This window comes from Arvicola amphibius, chromosome 8 (assembly GCF_903992535.2).
Source record: "Arvicola amphibius chromosome 8, mArvAmp1.2, whole genome shotgun sequence".
NCBI lineage: Eukaryota > Metazoa > Chordata > Mammalia > Rodentia > Cricetidae > Arvicola > Arvicola amphibius.
The window spans coordinates 4,424,980-4,447,122 of NC_052054.1; positions in this window are offsets into that span (position 1 = coordinate 4,424,980).

Consider the following 22,143-nt stretch of genomic DNA (forward strand, 5'->3'; position numbering starts at 1 on the left):
AAGCAAAAGGCTTTCCCAGATACTCTACCAGGAAGAGAACTCACCTGGCAGTTCTTTCTCGTTTGTGCTCCGTATCTCAGGTCCTAGTGGAGATGTCTCTGGGACTCTCTGGAGAGTAATTATAGAACTCCCTTGCATCCTCTTAGCAGAAAGGATGCTCGAGTCTCGGGAATCCCAGGGAACTGATTAAAATAGTCAGGAATGCAGTATTGCACCATTTTTGGACTAACACAGGTTCTATGATGGACAGCCAGCATTCCAGTGAGCAGTCATTGTGCATCAGGGCCCAAAAGCTAAGCAGCCACCAGCTCTTGTGATAGGACAGCGATGGAGGCAGGAGAGGCCAGCTGCACACAGTAAACAGATTCACCAACCAGACTGAAGCCGAGGCCAGGAAGATCTTATGAGTGAGTCAGGGCTGCTGGGCAGGCGAAGACTCTCCTGGGGAAACTTAAATTCTAGGCTGGGCCTCACCAGGCAGAAAAGTATCTGCTTGCTCAAACCCATCCAGTTTGCCTTCTCTGGAAGCCTGCAGAGGTTCGAGATTAGAACTTCATCAAGTGTGTGCACTACAAAGTGTTACCGTCACAGCTGAGCTGACCCTGAATTGAGGCAGGGTTGTCAGGCAAGGGCTAGAACTCAGTGGTGACTCTGATTAGCACCAACAAGGTTCTGGGACCCATCTCTAGTACAAACCAAGGGACCAGAAGTCATTAGATGGTGTCATTAGCTGGGCTTGGCATAAGGGCGGGTCCTTCTTGGCTGGGCTCATGACACGGTTCACCTGGACCAGACCATGCACTAACTCAATGCTTAGACTTCTGGGGTGGGGGAAGGGCATGTCCACATGACACTGATGATTTTGAAGATGAGCTCTGTTGCTCTTCAGAGCCGGACACCTGCTTCAGGCCTGCGTGACCACCGAGGGTACCGTTGACTTACACCTTAAGGGAGTCTGCAATTGAATGGAAGATTGCTGGTTGCTATGTGAAATCAGCCTAAACCACAGAAACTCCATAGTATGAAGTAAGACAAGGGATGGAAAGCTCTTGTCAGGACCCAGGGCTGGGTCATTTGTTTCTGACAAGCAGACTAGCTTCCCCCAACCCTCCTGACAGACAAAACAAGACAGGAAATGGAACCGGTTGGTTTATCCCCAGTGAAGCCTCTTGCTTTGCGCTCCATGCCATCACAGGGATCATGGTGTGTTAATTACTTAACAAAGAATCTCTAGTGTTGTCTGCTAAGGACAAATCATAAGAACTAATTTTATATTCCACAGAGAAGATTGGGGCCGTATAGCTAGAAGTGTTCTCTGTCCTCATGGTCTCCCTGAACTGGTTTTTCTCTGCTCACCTGTTCCCAAATGGCCACTCAGAAGTTATCAGTTACTATTATCAATTACAATTGTCTGGCCAATGTCTTAGGCCTCTTACTGACTAACTCTAACTATAAATTAACTCATTCTAATAGTTTATATTTTACCGTGTGGCTTGTGGCTTGGTAACCTCACATCTAGCTTCCCTGTTGGCTTCACAGTGTCTCCTTGCTTCGGCCTTCTCTCTCTCTCTCTCTCTCTCTCTCTCTCTCTCTCTCTCTCTCTCTCTCTCTCTCTCTCTCTCTCTCTCTCTCTCTCTCTCTTTCTATCTTTGTTTGGACTTCCCACCTAGCTGTATTTTACCTGTCCTTTGGCTAAAACAGCTTTATTCACCAGCCAATAAAAGTAAAAGAGGTGTCAATCCCTTGTTGTTCCTGGCTGGTTGGGAGGCCCATGGAAAGCAGAGCCACTCACTCATGCAGCCAGGAAGCAGAGAGATGGGGTGGAGTGTAGAGGGGAAGGACCACAGGTGAGGAATATCCTTTCAAAGCATTCCCGAAGTTTCTCTGGCTAGTCCACCACTTAATGGCCCATAAGCTGGATTAATTTGTTATGAGGTTAGCTCCTTCATAAGCTAATAAGTTCTCAGATGAACTACCAGAGGCTGCCCCAGGCCTGCCCCTTCCTGTCCTGTCCCTCACCTCAGTGGCACATGGTGGACTTGCCTCACATCCTCCCTGATTGACGTCTCATGCCCTCTGCTCTGTCACCAGAATGACAAGGGTGGCAGGTCAGCAACTCGGGCATGGCATGTCCTGTGGCTTGCCTCTGTGGTATTGCCATCTCTTTCAGCAGCGTTTGCGGATTTGTGCTGTAGATGGAGATGAAGCGGAAAATGTTCTAGGGTCAAATGACACTACATATATAAATGTAGTGTCATTTAATATATTTAATATATTATCATTTACTATGGATGTATAATCATTAGTATATATTAATGTGGGGGCCTGGGAGTGAGACATGATGTCAGAGAAAGTACTGATTTTGAACTGAACTGCATGGAGTAAGACTAAGTTTCCACAAAAACAACGGTTGCGATACTGGCTCTTCGTCCACTGGGGCTCTTTATTCCCACCTGATTCTGATGCACGGTGCTGGGCTTGAGGCTGTTATCCCTCCCATCACCTCTAACTGAGGGTAGCATCTAATAACTTTCCTCAGGAACGACGTGCAGGTGTGCAGTTCTGACCTGCGTTCAGATCTTTCAGTTGCATTCGGAAGACAGCTTGGCTGTGTTGCTTGTTCTTCCCAGGCTGATGTAAACAGTTCCATTATCTCCCAGTGTGTCATGATATCTGGGAGCCTGAAGTTGGTCCCATTCCTTTAAAACAACTCGGCCACTGTCTTTTCCTCCTGCAGCCTACAGTTGCTGTGGTTGTCTGATAGCAAATATATTCAAAGTCTTTCCATGCTTCATCATTGACCAGATCAGGCTTCACCAAGGGGATGGCTTAAAAATATTCAAGGAAAAACATCTAGGATGGACTAGGGAGATGGCTCAGTGGTTAAGAGCACTTGTTGCTCTTACAGAGGACCTGGGTTCAGTCACCAGCACCTGCATGGTGGCTTACAGTTATCTGTAGCTCCAGTTCCAGGATATAGGATAAGTCTTCTGATCTCTGTGGGCACCAGGCACACACCTGGTGCACACACATACCTGCAGGCAAAGCAGCCATACATATCAGATTAAATAATAAGTCTCTAGAAAATAAAAAAGGTTTATGACCGCAACTTGTACTGATACAATGCTGACCCCCATGGTCACCCAACAGGTGATCAAACAGTGCATATTTAGGATTGTTGCCTCCCTGTGGTAACAGAGGGTAGAGCATGCTTATAGTGCCCTTAATATCTTGTCTCTTGGGAGAAGTTTTAAAAATTGATTTCCAACTCTCTCTAAAAAGGTTGCTTCAAGTAATTAACATAAATATTCTTTGTTTCTTCATGTATGTAAAACAGAAGGCAAATTGGGTATAATTTGGGAGATTTTTTTCATCTGAAAAAGTTAATACTCACTTTACTGAAAAAACTCAGTTTTAACAGAAATATTTAATGACAATTCCTCCAATTTATCCTTTAATCACTTTCATTCCAAACGACAGGCTTCCTTCTTTTCCTTGCGTGCTGATAACTTATCTGACATAAACTAGTGGATAATGCTGGGTCTCAACTGAAAGCATCCAGGAGGCAGCCTCCACCCCAGATCTGCCCTAGGGTTTACTTTTTATGTGGGGAAGCTCTTCCCCAAGGCCAAGGGTGCCCTGCCCTAATTCTGCACCAGGGCTATCCCATATTTCGTGTATCTGGCCTACTTACATATGACTTAAAATGCATATTTACCAAAATATTGCATTCAGCCCCCCCCACACACACACACTTTTGGACAGTCCCACTGTCATGGCACTTTAGAGAGAGTCCCATCATCAGGGCACTTTTTGGAGAGTCCCACCGTGAGGGCACTTTTTACATCACGATAGCTGGCAGGTTGGACTCCAAGAGTCTTTCTGTTTAAATCATCCCATTTCTCAGAATGGGATTCCTGTTGGTGAGCATTGGGGGCAGCCAGACAAGTCCTTGAGTTGGGCCAGTGCGGAGCATCAGGGGTACATGTGATGGACGATAACATAGACAGTCAGGGACAAGCTCATGCCAGAGGGGAGCCTCAGATAGGAGCCGGCAGCGCTCACTCTGGAGGAACCAGAAGCTGTTCCTGCCTGGCTTTCAGACGTCCTGCAGGGGGACACCTTTTACTTCAGGAAGGAGAACATCTTAAGAAACACCTCCAACTCTGAATGTTGCTCATGTCGCTACATAGCTGATGTGATACACGGGTGTAGGTGTGAGAACTGGTTTTGGGGGACACTTTCTTAGACTGTGAGGCCTTTGGCCCTAGTTGTCCACCAAAATTACCAAGGCTTGGTGGTCTTTGAAGCTTAGAGAAAATGTTAAACTTGCTTTCCCTCCCCTCCTCATTTCAACCCTGCAAGCTTACAGAGCAGTGTTGGGTGTTGGATGAAAAGCGGTAATCCTAAATAGAAGTGCTGGCTTTTCTTTAGAAACATGGGTTATTCCAGTCACATTTCGTAGATAAACATACTAGGATTTCTTCTTGCAGTGAAGGGCGTGAAGGGACAAGATGGCTTGTGATTCGTTCATGCTCTAAGGCCGCCTCTGCTTTCCCGGACAACCCCTCCTATCTTGCGGCCTTGCTGGGCCACAGTGGTATCAGCCTTAGGGACTGACCACTGAGCCACCCACTCATTGAGCCCTCTCTGGGGTTCTGTGCCATTTGGGTTTGGCTTTCTTTTAGTGATCCCTTCTTGGACTCTGGGTACTTCTCAGGGATGGGCAAGGGGAAGACCTAGTCCCTGGCTGCGTCTTTTTTTCTAAACCCCTGGTCTTCCTGTCACCAGTCTGTGGGGGATTCTTGTCCATACTATCCAGGAGGCATCATTTGAATTGTCCCACCCCCAAACTCTTGGGGCTTCCTCAAAACCTCGCCTCCACGGGGGCTGCTGACCGATGACAGCTCCCTGTCTGGCCAGGGGGGTGGCTGCTGTGTGGTCAGTATGGCTGAGAATGTGTCACACAGCAGGCAGAGTGAACAGATGGCACCTGAGGAGCTGGTGGTGGACAAGCCATGTCTGCCATGTTCCTTCTTCCTAGGATAGGACCATGGAATGTGTATTCTTTAGTTTGGCTGACGTGCCCAGCCATCCATGTCTAGCCACCCCGCAGGTTCCTTCTGCGGTGCCTGGAGAGACTATGTGGGCTTCTCTAGTGTGGTCCTGAAAGCAGAAATATCTTCTCCCCAAGGGAAGCCTGAGCTTATTGGCAGATAGCTCTCCTCTGGTAAAATAGTAAATAATGGTGCACACCTCCCGCCGTGAGAGAGTCGCTGTGAATGTCCTCTGGGGAGCCAAGACAGCCCTAAATGAGTGTGTATGGGGATGACCATGTCAGGGGTCAATGCCTCAGATCCTGGGTCAAGCTCAAAAGGATGCCAAATCCTGGTCGTGTTTATGGCCTGACACTGCTCACCTACAGGGACCTCCTACTGAGACGAGCTTGCTCTTCTCTGTGCTGTACCTAACAGACATTCTGAAGTTCCAGCTTGTTGTGTATTTGTACAGCTGTACCAGCCACACACAACCTTGTCCCAGTTCTTCTACACTACGCAGGCCTCTGAAGGACTGCACTCTATTTTTGTGGTCTGCAAAAACCTTAAAGCCAGAACACTAAATCCAGCTCCTCTACCTGGCACTTTTGCATAGCATGAAGCTAGAGGTGACAAATGAATGATGTCCTGGTGACCAAAGGAAGAGAACATGTATTAAAGAGAATCAACAGAGTGTGGAGGTGAAGGGTGGTGGCAGCAATATGGAGGGGAGAAGTTGGACAGAAATGGTGAATTTTCTGGTACGTTCATAAGGAATAAAGCTTTAGGAAGATTGAGAGCTGAGGAGCAGGATGAACTTCTAGCTCTTGGCTCCTGAGATCCAGTTGTCATTCAGAAGCTGAGGAAGCAAGATGAGAATGCCTTACTGAGAAAAGGGTACCAAGCCACATGGTTAAATATAGATAGGAATTATGGGCTAATTTAAGAGCTAGTTAATAATTAAGCCTGAGCTAATAGGCCAAATAGTTTTATAATTAATATAAGCCTCTGTTGTTGGTTTCTTTGGGATTGAATGGCTGCAGGACTGGGCAGGACAGAAACTTCCACCTACCAGGAGTATGCACTGTGGGGAAGTGACTGCTCCCCCTCCGTCCTCATCTTGTCTGCCCTTTAGGAAAGTGATGCTGAATGAAACTGACCTTGACCGTGTCTAGGCTTGCCAGGGTTTGTTTAGTGCTCTGCTCTGCACTTGATTATCAGCTTAGTTTTCCTTCTTCCTAATTACTGGCAGTGCACATAAAGTTCATGATTTGCTACCATTTCACAGTCCATGAAGAAGAAACTTAACCGGACTTGCCACTGATTGAGCTTACATACACAACTTGGTAGCCATGGCAAAGGAAACCTGTGCAACATTTTCATGTTCAGAAGACTACAAGAGCATCAAAAGGGAATCTCTCAGATATGAGTGGGGGTCAGAGCATGGCAAACACCACCGTGATTCCTGGAACAAAAAATAAAATTGTACATAGACAGTGTGGGTAGAGGGCAAGAGCAGAGAAGGTTAATCAAGAAAGGCCATGGCTCGGAGGAGGGCTCAGCAGTAAAAACACTTAACAACCCAAGTTCGTCCTCTCCAGGCACCCACATCAAAAGCTGGCTGTGGGCGGTGAACATCTGTTAATTGCTGCACTCCCTTGGGTCAGGCAGTCTGACCTGGAGTATACCACACAGTGACAGATACAAGAGAAACCCTGCCTCAAAAACAAGGTGGTAGGAGAGAACTGACTCAGAGAAGTTGTTCTTTGACCTGTATCAACACACACATAACGCACACACACACACCACACCTCATGAGACATGCCAGCTAGCTCCTCCCACGCTATCTTATGAATTATTTAGGAAGTAGGACAGAGCCAGGAGGGATGGTTAGACATCAACTCAGTGGGGAATGTCTACCAAGACTGTAGAGTTTAATACGCCAGTATGTGGGCTTTTCTTGTGGCTGTCCCTCTGGCTGTTACAGTCACCTTCGAGTGGTAACCAGCCCGTTCCCTGCCAATGGGCTTTTCATGTGCTAATTTACCAGCCTATGTAGAAAGTCTTTCATGCCCCGCTCATCGTTCTATTCCACTTCTTAGTCTACAGTTAATAAAACAGGACTGGCAAGCCTGCCTTTTAGCCGGCCCTCTCCTGAGGCTCGCTAGCTACCTATCAACCTGTGCTAATGATGGCGTGGATTGTGCCTTGCCTCTGTTGAGATCAGCCAGTCTGCTCACTATGTGCTATCCAATAGGCAATATTTCCGTTTCTTAATATGGCTCAAAGAATTTCAGCCCCTGATGCTAGATTAACTTCTGTTGTTCTGCAACTCCGCAACTCTGCCTGTGACTCTCCAAGTTTAAACAAACTCTCTGTGTGTAATAGGTGTTTTTGGAAAAAGCCCAAATGGACCAAAGGCAGATCCCCATCTGAGATCACAGTAAAAACAGTTTATATACAGTAGCCCACTAACGTGTGGCCCTGGTATCCTAACTCTGACGGGTAATACCCTGCACACGTCAAGCTCACAAGATGCGGCTTACGTCATTGGAAATACTTTCTTCATTGTCTTCCTTTTAGGGACTTACACGCAAAGGGAATAAAGAACTAATTAATTGAACCTTTACTTTATTCCTTGCTTGCTCTCATGTCTTCAAATTTGGCCTAAGATAGTCAGGTAGCCGGTTGGCCAGAGCATACCAGAGGCAGAGCTCATGTCTGGGTATTTCACGTTCCTGCGCTGCTTGCTCCACTGGGGAAGGCTGGTGCGATTCTTCTCTCTGCTGTTCCCAGAGCACCGAATGTAAGAGTGGAACCAACCGCAGCTGGGCTCTATTTTGAGCCAAGTGAGTTTCAGAATTCACGCAGCCCAGCATGAGCTCCTGTGGAGGCTAAGGACATGGTGGGAATTCCTGCGGTTACTACTTCCCCGTGTGAGCCAGTCCCATCCAAGCCCTTCCCTGGGCATAGGCTTATGAGACTTCAAGAGGTGCAGACACTCACTGCTTTGCAGTGGGTGTGCCGCAGTACACAGAGGAAGTGCGGATCTGCCTGCACTTAGGGAGGAAGGCTCTCCCAGCCTGTACACCCCACCTAGGGAGGAAGGCTCTCCCAGCCTGTACACCCCACCTAGGGAGGAAGGCTCTCCCAGGCTGTACACCCCACCTAGGGAGGAAGGCTCTCCCAGCCTGTACACCCCACCTAGGGAGGAAGGCTCTCACAGCCTGTACACCCCACTTATGGAGGAAGGCTCTCACAGCCTGTACACCCCACTTAGGGAGAAAGGCTCTCCAAGCCTGTTCAGCCCTAGAAAAAGATGTGGCCACTCACCGGCATAATCACTTTATGTGTGTTACTCTAGGTCCAAGTTCTGCTGCTTTTCTCTCCTCCTTGGTCCTCCAAGGGCCCTGTGGCCACTTGAATAAGTAGCTGTGTAGCTGGGCTATAGGAGGAGAGGCCAGAGACACAGGCCCTCCCTGTAGCCCAGGATACTCTGTGTCACATTCTTACTGATTTTTAAAGGATGGAAATTTCATTACTTAAACAGAACAGCTCAAATGACGATTCTGGTGCAAAATACATAATAGATTTATAAAATCTTGAAAAATAGATAAAAGATTTATAAAATCTTGAAAAAAATACATAAAAGATTATAAAATCAAACAGACCTTTTGGTTATTTTGCCTTACAAAAAGTAGAGTGTTTAGTCTGAGGTTTCATTGTGCTTGGTGAAGGAAGATAACATGTGTGCAAATAAATGCACACACAGGTGTCTTTCTTAAAATCTTTATTTATTTACATTTTATTAAGAGTGCTCTGCATACCTTTGCAGGTCCAGGAGAAGGCATCAGATCCAGATGGCTGTGATGTTACCAATGTGATTGGCAGGGAATTGAACTCAGGAACTCTGGAAAAAGCAGTCAGGGCTCTAACTGCGGATGCTGTCTCTCCAGCCCCTTCGTGGGGCCTTTTTTGGTTGTCTTCACTTTATGGAGTTTTTGTGGAGAGATGAATCATCAGTTAAGAGCACTTGCTGCTTCTACGAGACCCAGGTTCGGTTCCTCAGCACACACATGGTAGCTCATAGTCACTTGTAACTCCAGTTTCAGGGTACCCAATACCCTGCTCTGGCTTCCACAGCCACCACACACAAATGGATACATACATACATGCAGGCAAAAACACTTATACACATAAAGTAAATAGATCTTTCACAATAGCCAAGGCAGAAAGACCATATTGCCCCATTCCTCCACCAGTGGCAGAATCAACTAAACAAAACAGGGTCGACAGGGACATGCTGACTGTTACAACAAGGGGTGAATCCAGAAAGAGTATAAAGGAGCAAAACTCAGTCACTCAGAAAACCAATAATAACAACAATAATAATATAATTTAAGAAACAGTCATTAAAATATTTTGGTCCGGAGCTATTTTATTCCACCAGACATCTCAGACAACACCAGAATCCCCCTTTCCTCTGTCTTGAAGGCATCCAACTTCCATCTCCTCTTTCGCAGAAGTGCAAAGGACAAATCATTCCAGTCCATGCTTCTATGGGCTGAACTCAATGCCATCTATCTGGAGTCTGTTTCAAGCTGGCTCATCTCCCAAGGATTTCATTCTACCATGTTTGTGTCATCCTGGGTGTCAGAAAGGATCCTGCTCCGTGAATGTTTCATCCGCTGGCAGCCTTAGCTGGAGCCCAGACACTGCATAGGCTGCATAGGTCGGTATCAGAGCTCACTCGGGGCTCTGGACCTGCTGGAGGTCCTTCTTTGAGAAACATAATTGTCCCTGATTATTGTCAGGATGTCAGACTCAGAGGGGCTTCCAGGGCCTTAGGACTGTGAACTTGAACTCCCATCATGGTGAAGGAGAAGAGAAGAGAAGACGTGACTCTTGGGCAGACAGAATTAGGGCAGGGAGCCACTCAAAGCAATCTCCTTGGTAGTTTCCACCAGGAGTGAGACTCTGCCAGAAGGTGAGGGGGGTCCATCATTCTTTACGGCGGTTGTCCAGGAAGAAAGTCCTTCCTGTTGTAGAGTGAGTGACACACCTAGAGGGGAATCAGAGAATGAGTATGATTTTATGTATGTGTGCACATGTGTGTGGATGCATGTGGGGGGTGCCCCTGTGTGTGTACATATGTGTCCATGTGTGCACACCTCTCTTCCACCTCTCCTTGCCCCTTCCCTTTCATTGCTTAGAGTCATTTGTCCACAAGTTCCTTCTGCTCTGGAGGAATGCTGTCTTCTTCCAACCTGGCAATCCTGGAATCTGCTGAACAGGCATTTCAGGGGGAAATGTCTAAATCCAGCCTTGGCTCAAATGTAGGATGATGTTTATTCAAACAACATACAATCACACACACACACACACACACACACCACACACACCTCCCCTTGGCTGGATTCTGGGAACCTGGGGCAGTGTTTCATGAATGGATAGGTGTTTTTCATTTTTACTATGAAAGATGGTTGAAATCCTGATTTTTATTTGTAGAAAAACACAATGGCTTGTTGCAGCTACCACTGTACCATCAATCTGTAGGCCCTGTGGGCTATTGAGTACAAATGAGGGCACAGCTCTGTGTGCACATAGAGGTCTCAGGAATGTCATTAAGTCCCATCCCCTTTGTTGACTGAGAGGTTTCTGTCCCCCACTGGTCTGCTGCCATTTAGTCCCAAAGAAACACACAGAGGTCTACATTAATCATAAACTCGTTGGCCTATTAGCTTAGGCTCTTATTAAATTGATTCGTACATCTTAACCCATAATTTTTGTCTGTGTTAGTCACGTGGCTTGATATCCTTTCAGGAGTGAGGCAATTTTCATCTGTGTCCTCTACGTCTGGGTGATGACTGCAGACTGAATCTTCCTCTTCCCAGAATTTCCTGTTCTCATTGCCTGCCCTCATACTTCCTGCCTTGTTACCTGGCTATACTTCCTGCCTGGCTACTGGCCAATCAGCATTTTATTAAACAAGTACAAGAAACAAATCTTTATCAAGGGTCAAGCCATTGTCCCACAGCACCCCTTGACCCCTAAAGGGTGCCTTGTCACCTATTTTGCCCTTCTGGCCTATTTACCTATGGTCACAGTCCAACAGAGTGCCCATGCTACCATTTACAGCAGAACCACTATACGCTACCCCAAACACCAGCAATATGGTCCTGGGCTCTCGCCAAGGGCACTGCATCCTGCTGTCAACCCAAGAGCTCTGGTTTACACAGTGTCTATTCTTGTTAAAAAAGGAGAAAGGTCCACCTCTATCCATTCCACTCACCAGGCTGTGAGCAGAGGGATGTTTTGATGCCCTAAATGTTTGAGCTCCAGGGTCTCAGCCTCTGTGTTCACACCCATGTGTGTGTGTATGGTGGGTGTGGTGTGTGTGTGTGTGTGTGTGTGTGTGTGTGTCCATGGTTTGGGACTGAGTCACATGAAGCTGTTACACATCTGCAGAATATGCACTGCCACCTCCAGCCTAGTTGGTTCCCAGGGAAACTCCCGTACTATTGATGAATATCCATGGTTATACCTTCTGCAATTGAGTTCCTGTTTCTTCCTGATGATAGAACAGCATAGTCCCAAGCCACACTCTGCCATTATCCTAAGGAGACTCCACCCTTTACCTAGGTGACAGTGTTGGGTCCTCAGTGTTATCTCCTGGCTCCCCTGAGCGCCTTGAATCATGCTACATGACTCAAGCAGTTACCAGTTTTGGTTCACTTTTATCCAAATCTTTCATAACTGAATTTTGACCTCGACTTGTTCTTCTTATTTCAGAACAAAACTTTGGCTTTGGTCTTTTAGATCCATGTATCCATAAGGTGCCGTGGACTTTGAAAGGTGTTCACAGACCAGATACACAGGCTGGAGGCCTGGAGGCACAAAAATGGTGAACCTGTGATTTTTGCTCTTCCCCACAGAGGGAAGGCAGGAAATTCATGGCACCCCATTCTGTCCAGGCAGACTGGGGTGGCATGCAATAGGAAACCAGAACTGTCCGACCCAAAGACTAGTTTCACGGTTGAGGCATGTGTGTGTTGTGATTGGTCCAGAGAGGCAGAGTCATCAGTGCTGGTTAGGGAGAAAGCTACCACACTCCAGTGCTGGTTGAGTAGTTACTGCAAACTACTCAAGACCTCATGTCAACGACTGCCCTGGGCACATTGTACAGTCATGTTTATCCATGTACTCTCTCTGATGGGCAGTTGACATGCCAACTGTATTTCAAACACTCTTATCATATCTTTTGATGCTATGGAACATACTTCAATCCCGGATATTATCCACCAGGGCTTTGGACAAGACATAGAGTGTGTCTCACTAGTTGTCATGTGGCTTTTCAGTTTTCTCCTGTCCTTCTCTACTAAGAGATTCCAGAGGCCCATGGCCACCATTTGGTCATTCCCTAGCACACCACCTGGGGCCAGTCCTTCTGCCCCAAGTGGGGATCAGATCCAACTTTCTTCAAGCTGTTGAGTTTTCTTCAGCCATCTTCTCTGCCATCAGCCATTTCTATCCCATACCCCTTTGCTGTTGCCCTTCATCTTTTCCTTTTCCCAGTAACACAGACAGCTCTAGTGGCTTGCTACACTATGGCTCCCAGACTAACAGACCTGTTCAGTGGGAGTGGACTCCCATGGCAAGCCCTAGGGGATACTCTGTACTGCCTGAGTTAGACATGGTGACCACAGGGAGAGGACTAGATTTGGAAGTTTCTTTCAAATGTTAAACATTTCTAATTTTTGCTGTGGGTTGGGCAGACAAGGCTGCTAAAGACCCATGACTTTGACCTGTGTGTCTCTCTGCAGTGCCACAGCGTTTCATGGTCAATTGCAGACATGTGACACCCTTTTTGTATTTGAGATCTGCTGGTTTGATGAGGGCATGGTCTATACCTGGGCTATCACTCATAGGTCAGCTCAGCACGGTGTAACACAAGATCCCCTACTCCACCCCTCTCCCCTTCATCTTATCAACCCACCTGACTGAGAGACACAGCTCCCCTCCTCCCACCGCCTGCAGGCTGCATCCCAGACCTGCAGGCTGCATCCCAGACCAGGAGGCTCAGAATGAAGTAAACTGAACTAACAGCTTCCCAGCAAAATATCCCCAGTGGGGTACCCCTTGTAACAACCCCTTCAGTAGCTGATTTTACAGAGGCATCTTAAGAGATCAAGCCAGATACTTTCCCCGAAGGTCTTTCTCGGTCTTCAAAGATCTGAGCCAATGGTTTCAGGGCTGGGTTGGTGTGTGCACTCACTTCTATAGATATGTGGTTTGGGTTCTTCTTGAATCCCACCACATGTAATGATGTGGAAGGTGTTGGGAGCCCCCATCACACTATCCCCAACCTATAAGACATGAGATTCCCAGGGAGATTTTACTCAAGGCAGGATGGGTTTAGCCATACTTGACCATTAATGCCTGACCCTTGTTCCTTTCCAGCAGGCTGCCTCCCGTTCACATTTAAAGGTGGGAGCAAAGGCCCCCCGCTCTCCTGGCACTGCGGAACCCGCATAGACACTCGGGAGCAGATGAGCAATGACTCCGCAGAAGCGCCGCGGACTCCTGCAATGCAACAGGTATGAGTGAGCCCGTTATGACAACCAATGCCTTAGGGCACACTGCCGTCCCTGCCCTGTGTTCTCTGTCCTGCAATACAACAGGTATGAGTGAGCCTGTTATGACAACCAATTCCTTAGGACACACTGCCATCCCTGCCCTGTGTTCTCTGTCTGGAAGAGCTAGGACCTCATGAGCAAAGTGCCCAGGAAAATTCCCCCAGCTTGGAGGGACTTTGTGGTGGTATAATAATAGAAAGGGGCTGGGAATAGACCGTTCTCACACAGATTTCTGAAGTGCTTTGAATGACTTCTTTATTTTCTGTAGTTGGAACTGGTACCCTATTCTTGACAATATAGCCATCAAATTAGTAATTTAGCCCACAGTGGAGGTCATTCTCGCTCACCAACAACAAAAAAAATTACATCTGATGGTTTTATTGCTGAAATCAAATACTGGCAAAAATGCTTGTAATTAACTTAATCTTTTTCCAAAATCAGGCTATCAGAACCTTAAAAGTAAGTTCCCCAAATGCAGCATGGATATCTCTTCTGTTCTAAGGTAGAGGACAAGGGACCCTCTTTTGTGTGACTTTTGTGTATAAGGGGATGTGAACTCAAGTGTACTCACTCCTGAGAGGGCACTGAAGACTGAATAAAGACTTGATCCCCGCCGGAGTCTAGCTGGGTGAAGCAATAAGTTATTGAAGTGACTTAATCAAAAGCCTGGGCGACTCCAGCACAGCTACAAACCAATGAAAAGCCCTCTCCAGCCTAGGTTTACAACTCAAAACAATGGCATCGCTTGAGCCTGCCCAACTGGCAGGCAGCTCAGCCAGAGGGTCTTCTCTGTCCCACTGCTTATGGCTTCAAGGAAGTGCATCATGTGGTTCTTTTAAAAGTCTATGATTCCATTGCCAGGAGGGATGCTTCAATGCAGAGGCAATAGTGACAGCTACACAGTGAGAACTTCAGAAGCATGTGTGTGATTTGGAACTGCCCCTGCCCTCTTAGCTCTCTTTCGCATGTGTCTATGAAAACCAAGTCTTTTGCACATGAACACAAAGGTCTCAGCTTAGCTGAGTGTGCCCCATGCCCCCTCTCTTGTAAATACTGTGTTAGCACCTTCCCTGTATGGATTGTTCCTAACAGGAAGCAAGAAACAATCCTTGCCTCCCACATTGCTTCTACCTGGGGCATGAGACACCAAGGCAGAGGAACAGGTGCTGTATTTCAGAGACTGGGCAGCGTCCTGAAGAAAGTCAATTTCTTAAGAGGTTTAGCAGCCATACAGGAGAGCTGCAGGCAAGAATGGTCCCAGGTCTCTGGCTGAGTGGAGCCTGAGCACAGCCCTGGGCAGACGTGGGAGAGCAGCCTGAGCACAGATGAGAGCCAATGGCAAGACCAAAGGCCATTCTTTCCCAGCCAGTTCAGAAGAGGTGAGGTGGCCAAGCCTTTCAAAGTGAAGCAACATGGAATGGGGGACCACAGGATCATGGGTGTGGAGAGGAGCAAGACCCTGCAGTCCTCAGAGGACTTAAGAGTTGGGGAAAGTATGCAAATGAGAAGTCAAAGCATGCAGGATGCAACAGGTCTGCTGTGGGATAAACGGCGGCATGGGTGTGAGATGCACAGACACCTGAGTGCCCTTGGCATGGGTGTGAGATGCACAGACACCTGAGTGCCCTTGGCAGCTCAGAGAGTGACCACACTGGGAGAGCCTGGTGTCAGGTGATTGCATGGAAAGAAAGGAAAGGAAAGGGATGCCCTCTGGAGCCTAGATTTCTCCTCCTGCTTATTCTCTCTGCCTGCCGGACCCACCTATCCCTCTCCTGCCTAGTTATTGGCTGTTCAGCTTTTAGTTAGATCAATCAGATGCCTCAGGCAGGCAAATGCAGCATAAACAAATGTAACACATCTTTAGATCGTTAAACAAATGCAGCAGTCTTTACATAGTTAAAGTGATATCCCACAACATAAACAAATGTAACGCATCTTTACATAGTTAAACAAATGCAGTACAAACAAATGTAGCACATCTTTACATAGTTAAAATAATAGCGCACAACACCCTGTTTCATTCATCGCCTGGGTGCTGGGATTACAGGTGTACACCATCACACTGTTCACACAATGCGGAGGATGGAACCTGGGATTCCTGTGGGCTAAGTAAGCCACTCTACTTGACTGAGCCACATCTGGGTCTTTGAAGTTTGTAAATGGAAAAAATATTAGTAATGTGGCTAAGGAGTGTCAACAAATTGGGGTGGCAGGGGGATGAGAAAGGGCCTTGTCTTTGATTCTAGCTCATTGGGTTCTTTGGTCTTTGTTCTGGTTCAGTTCCTGATCCTTAGCTTTACAGAATTAGGACCTGGAATTTGGGAAGTTATGAATTTATGAACTGTGACCGACAGGATTTAGTCCTAGTCTAGGAACTATTTAGACTACTAACTGTTTTTTATCCCGATTCTAGGTTCCATTCTAGGGACCAGGGCACTCCATATGTACTGTATGGGACACTGCTAATGCTAAGACATCTAGGAGGAGGAAACCAAAAACCAACGGTAGAGCTTACTTAGTGGACATGGAAAGGAGATTGCCTTGAAGGTTTCTCCCATGCCCACCACGGAGGACAATCACTGGAAATATTTCTTCTACCCCTAGCTACCCCCCGGTTTGAGGACATTTTCCCTGGTGACTGGATGTGCTGCCTTTCAGACTTCATTGTTTTCCTCGCCACAGACCTGAAGCTCTGCCACAATAGTGTTCGCTGTAACCTGGGGGCTCACTGGAAGCAGGTTCTTTCTGGGCAACCCCTGTGAAGACTGTCCTAAGAGTCAGAGCAGCCTCCGAGAATGTCCTTGTGAGGCATATCTTAAGTTAACTGATGCATGCGAATCCCCCTCTTAATTGTGGGCAGGACCACTCCCTGAGCAGGGAATCCTGAGCTGGATAATATGGAGAAAAGGGAGCTGCGGCACAACGGCAAGCCTTTGCAGGGATTCTTGACATCTCTTCTCCTTCCCCTTGCTAGGGACCAACAGTGGGTGTCCACAGTTTAGATCTGGGGATTAAATATCTCTCTTCTCTCTCTCTCTCTCTCCTATCTCTCTCTCTCCCTCACTCACCAACAACTCATTCCTCTCTCTCCCTCTCTCGTTCTCTCTCCTGCTCTCTCCCTCTTTCTCTCTCTCTCTCTGTACTGTTCCAGCTAATGTCTACTTCCTTACTGCCACTTATATGTGATGCTCCATAATTCTGGCATACAGATCGTTTTAACAGTCTATAAAATATTCATTGTTACGTCTGTATAATTGCCTTTTTGCTCAGGACGTGTTTTTTAAGATATACGCAGCTTTTACGACCAAAATTGACTAGAGGTGTGGTAGCCAGTTTAAGTGTCAGCGTGAAATAATCAGGAATCATCTGGAAAGACAGTCTTTTTGAGGAGGAATTGTCCAGATGGGGTTGGGTCTGAGGGCACGTTTGCCAGAATTCTTCCTGTCGCCCTTCCTTCCTTTCTTCCCCCCTCTCTCCCTGTTTCCTTCCATCTTTTCATCTTTTCTCTTGAGACAGGTCCTAATATATAGCCCTGGTTGGCCTGGAACCCCTGTGTTGACTAGGTTGGCCTCAAACTCACTTTGCCTCTGCCTCAGAGTGCTGGTTTAAAGGTGTGTGTTGCTTTGCCTGGATGAGAGATGTTCTTAACTGAATTAATTGAGCTAGGAAGGCATACCCTGAATCTGGGCAGACCTCTTCCCTGGGTTTATCCTGGACTGTGTACATGCAGAATGCTAGCTGAGGACTGGCATGCACGCAGCTTTTTAACTCTTTGTCCCTGATTATAGATGTGGATAGAACCAACTCCCTGGAGTCCCATCTCCTGACTTTTCCTCAGTGACACCAGCCTGACACTGTAAGATAAAAGAAACCCTTTGTCCCCTAAGCTAACTTTGTCAGAGCCTTTGTCACAACCACTGGAAATGAAGCTAAGATAACAGGAAGACACTTCAAAGTCAAAATCAGGATCTCTGCTTTAAATGATCTTGTCTTAAAGGGATTGTCTGTATGGATTTCTGAGACCTATCCCCAACATTGGGTACCACCTGGATAGCTATGGGGAACAGTGGCATGGATCTGGAATGGTGACCAGGGCTCTATGGTTGTCTATGGTGAGAGGACCACCCTGGGCACATTGACCCAGGTGCTTAGTGAGATGAATAATCTGGCCGGTTGTTCGCAGCTGTAATGAGGGCTAGCTGCTATAATGTCTGCTGCCATCTCAAAGTAGAGACCTTAGAGTCAAACCTGCCAAAAGGTTCCCCACAGCCTTGCCTTTACCAGGTCATCCAGCTCACCGCTGGGTACTCCATGTCTGCTGGGAGCAAGGCATGGTGGATACTGGTGGTACAAATGCTCATTGGAGAAGCAAGCCTGCCTGCTCTACGGTATGCGTGCCACATGAGAAGTCAACACGCTCTATGTTAAAGTGGGGTTGGCCTCTCAGTCATCAAGATGAGTGGAAAAGATGAGCAATGAGGGAGAAGAGGATTAGCTTGGAGAGAAAAGGGAATGGAACACCAGGGGTCGCTATCGTGGCTGGGTTTAGGGTCTGATAGTAGAGTCACTCATGACTTCAGATTGGCTTCATGAAGGCCAAAATACTAAAGGAGAAGAGTGTGTCTGCCAACCTGTCTGGTTCTGCCACTCCCATTCTTCCCATGCAAATCCTCAAAGGATATTTGCTGTTGACAAATCTACTCAATGGGAGAGACCCTTATTGGCCAACCGACTCTCTGGGTGTCTTTTCAGGAATGATGGAGGGAGTTTGGGAGTGACAGGATGGTGACATGGACTCTGTGAAGTCCCTAGGAAGAGACCCCATATTGTGGTTTGAATGAGAACATTTCCCCATGGGCTCATGTATTTGAACATTAGGTCCCCCTCCCCCCAGTAATGGTGCTGTTTGGAGAAGTTCGGGAGGTGTGGCCTTATTGGAGGAAGTTTGCACTGGAGGTGGACTTTGGGGATTTAAAGGCTCATGCCATTTCTGGTTAGCTCTCTCTGCTCTGTGCTTGTGCCTCAAGGTTTCAGCCTTCTGCTCTGGACACAATGCTGCCATGACGGACTCTATTTGCCCCTCTGGAGCTGTGAGCTCCAACCCTTTCTTTGAATGGCTTTGGTCTTGGTGTTTTAATCAGAAATACAGAAGCAAGAGTATCTAACACACTCCCTAGGATAAAACCTTCTGACACATGGTATACCTCTTCCTTCTGCTGCTGGTTTTTCTTGAAGGCACCTTAAGCAGGTGCAGGGCACCTGATTGGGTGCTTCTCCCCTGAACACCTGCCATTCTCTGTGGAGTATCACAGGCAGGTCCTACTGAGCCTGTTTCTTTGTGTGAATGTTCATCTGGCTATGGGGATTGTTCAAGGACCATAGCCAACAACACCCACAGTTTGTTCTGGCCCCAAGCCTGTGGACTTGCGCCAGCTCCCAAGTACACACAGGATCTCTGGAGGAGCTCCATGGCTGGATATGATGCTCCAGCCGGTCTCACTCCTCAGTGATTACACACCAGTGCCTCGGGATAATGAGTACCTGCAACCCAGGGCGCAAACAAATGCAAGGGGAAGGAAGCGCTAGAAGCCATGTGTTTCAGAACAGGAGGAGTCTGACAGCAACATGTTGCATCCTTTTACCTTGTAGATGTGGTTTTGGGATTTTAAAAGTCACATCTTTGCTCTGGTGACATCAGATCCCTGTCCTTTCTCTCAAGAAAGCTCCTAGGGCTAGAAAAGCAGAGGGTCTCCTGACCCTCTCTGTCCCTCTATCCCAAAGGTTCCTGAGCCATCAACCATGTCTAGGAGGAACAGGGTGACTGAGGCAAAGAGTCTCAAGGTCTAGGTAGAGACAGGAGTTCCAAGGAAGCTTGGGTCATTCTTTATTGCTTTGACTCAAGGTTGAGATTATTGATAGAAGCAGTGTAATTTCTGGGTGACTTGGGGTTAACATGCTTTCCTCTGTCCTTAAAAGATCTCTCCAGTCCAGTCTCCATGTTCCTTTTTCCTAGATTCACTTTGCAGCCTGCTTTAGTGCTCACCTTTGAAGCTCAAGTCGGGGTACTTCTCCACCATGTTTGCAGGGGTGTGCATGGGCAGCTGAGTGAGCAACAAGGGCCACCTGCTGTGTCTTACCTCAGTGTTCTTTCTATGGCCACACTCACAAAAATCACAAGCCTCTCTTTGGAGATGATGGAAGAATGGAAAGTCTGCTTTTGCTTCCCCTGTACCACTGCCAAAGATACGAGTAGAGATAACAGGTATTACCTTACAATAGGGAACTCCCAAGATAGCCTTCTAGAGGAAGGGCCTGGCCGCCACCATTGAAGACTCAGGTTCAGGTGTGGGACAAGACTGTAAAGCCTGCAGTATGCTTTTAGACATAGATGTCACATGTAGGCCGAGGCTGCTTGTTCATTTCCTGGCCACCCAGACCTGAAATAATCACACAAAAACTGTATTAATTAAAATACTGCTTGGCCTATTAGCTCAGGCTTTTTGTTAAGTAACTTTTACATCTTAAGTTAACCCATTCCTATTATTTTATATTTTATCATGAGATGACCAGTAAGGTTTTGGCTGGTGTCTGTCTCCTTTGATGGCTACATGGCATCTCTTTGACTCTGCCTACTCTCTCTCTACATCTCTGTTCGGATTTTCTGCCTGGCTTTACTTCATTAAGCCATTGGCCAAAAGCAGCTTCTTTATTAACCAATGGCACTAAAACATATTCACAGCATACAGAGGGGAATCCCACATCAGTCATACCCATCTGTCTAGTTAAAAATAATTGACCAAGTATGATTGCTAATATTCATTGTCAATGCAATGAATTTCAAATCATTTGGAAAACGCGTCTCTTAGTGTGTCTCTCAGAAATATTTTTAGGTAATATTAGCAGGACAGAACACCTACCTGAATGTGGGTATCTCAGGAGCTGGATCCCTGACTGAAAGTCAGCTGAGCGGCAGCATTCATCCCTCTGCTTCCTGGCTGTGTGTGCAATGTGACCCTGTGCCTCCTGTTCCCACTTTGTTCGGACTTTCCTACCACGATGAGTGACATCTGCAAACTGTGAGCTTTCCCTTGCATGGTTTTTGTTGAGTATTCATCATGGCAATGAAACAACCAATCCACCAGACTGCAAACAAACCTGGGACCCTGCTGAAAAGTTTCTGCACCCAGATAAGCCCCTCCGCCCATGAAATAATCTTAATCACACCAAATTGAGCCAAATTAGAAAAGCCCAGGTTTAATGGATAGCAATGCTCCCGGATGGCTTACCAGCCACCCCCTCCCTCCCCCCAGGCCCTGGGGAAGGAAGACTGGAAAACCATGTTTTCTTCTCTGGGGAGCTGTTTAAATATCCTGTGGGAGTGGTCTTGAGTATCTCTGGGGAGGGGTTATCATTTGGCTTTCTCAGGGGTGGGGTCTGGACCGAGGCAAGTCCCAGGGAAGGGGCTTGGGATGGAACTTCCACTCAAACATTCCATATTCTTTGGATATATGGATGCCAGGGACTAGGATAAGGCTTCCACCGACAACTCAGGGCAGCCTTCATTTTATTAGGGTGAGGTGTTCTTGGAATAAGCACAGTGTATGCACAGCACCTCTGAGAGATGCTGCCTAAACTCTAATCTACTGGTTAATTTTCCAGTCGCTATGACAAAGTATCTTACAAGAAGCAAATTTGAGGCAGGAGGGATTATTTTGGTTCACAGTTAGAATTCAGGATGTGATGAAAAGGAAGTGACCTTCAGCAGCCAGAAGGGCAGCTTGTCACCTCACACTCAGATAGCTTCCTCCCTTTTATTCAGTCCGGCACCCCAGGCAGTGATTGGTGCTGTCACATTTTACGTGTGAGTCTTAAGCCCTCAATTAGCCTAATCAAGATGACCCTTACAGGCATGCCCAGAGGCTAACCTAATCTAAATAATCCATGATTGACTGATATTCCTGGAAGTTTGTCTCCTAGGAGATTCCAGATTCTGTCAAGTTGACAATACAAACACAGCAAATCTGTGAAAACAGGTTTCACATTGTAGGACAGTGAAGGGTTTCCCACCCATTCTGTCACTGACGCTCACTGAAACAGAACTCTGAGTCTGTGGTTGATATTTGCCCTTTCCCACATAAGATGCACTTGATTCTCGTGCAGGTTAGTTACTGAAAGCCCATGACCATGATGAATGAGGTTCACAGAGCCCTTTAACCCCTTTTCTCATAGGCAGAACTCAGTCCCTGTCAGCTCTGCTCCCTGCCTCTCTGGTTCCCTCAGTGATCTTCATTGTAACATACTTATGGTGTAGCTGCCGTTGCTGTCGCTTTGCTGCCAGAGCAGTCTAATTTTTACAGTTATAGCCCTGCACCTCAGATGAATTTCTCCAGTGTTAAAAGACCCTCTCCTTCATGGTCACACCTGTGATGTCCTGTGTCCTCTGGAAGAGCAGCGAGGTCACAGTGGCAGGA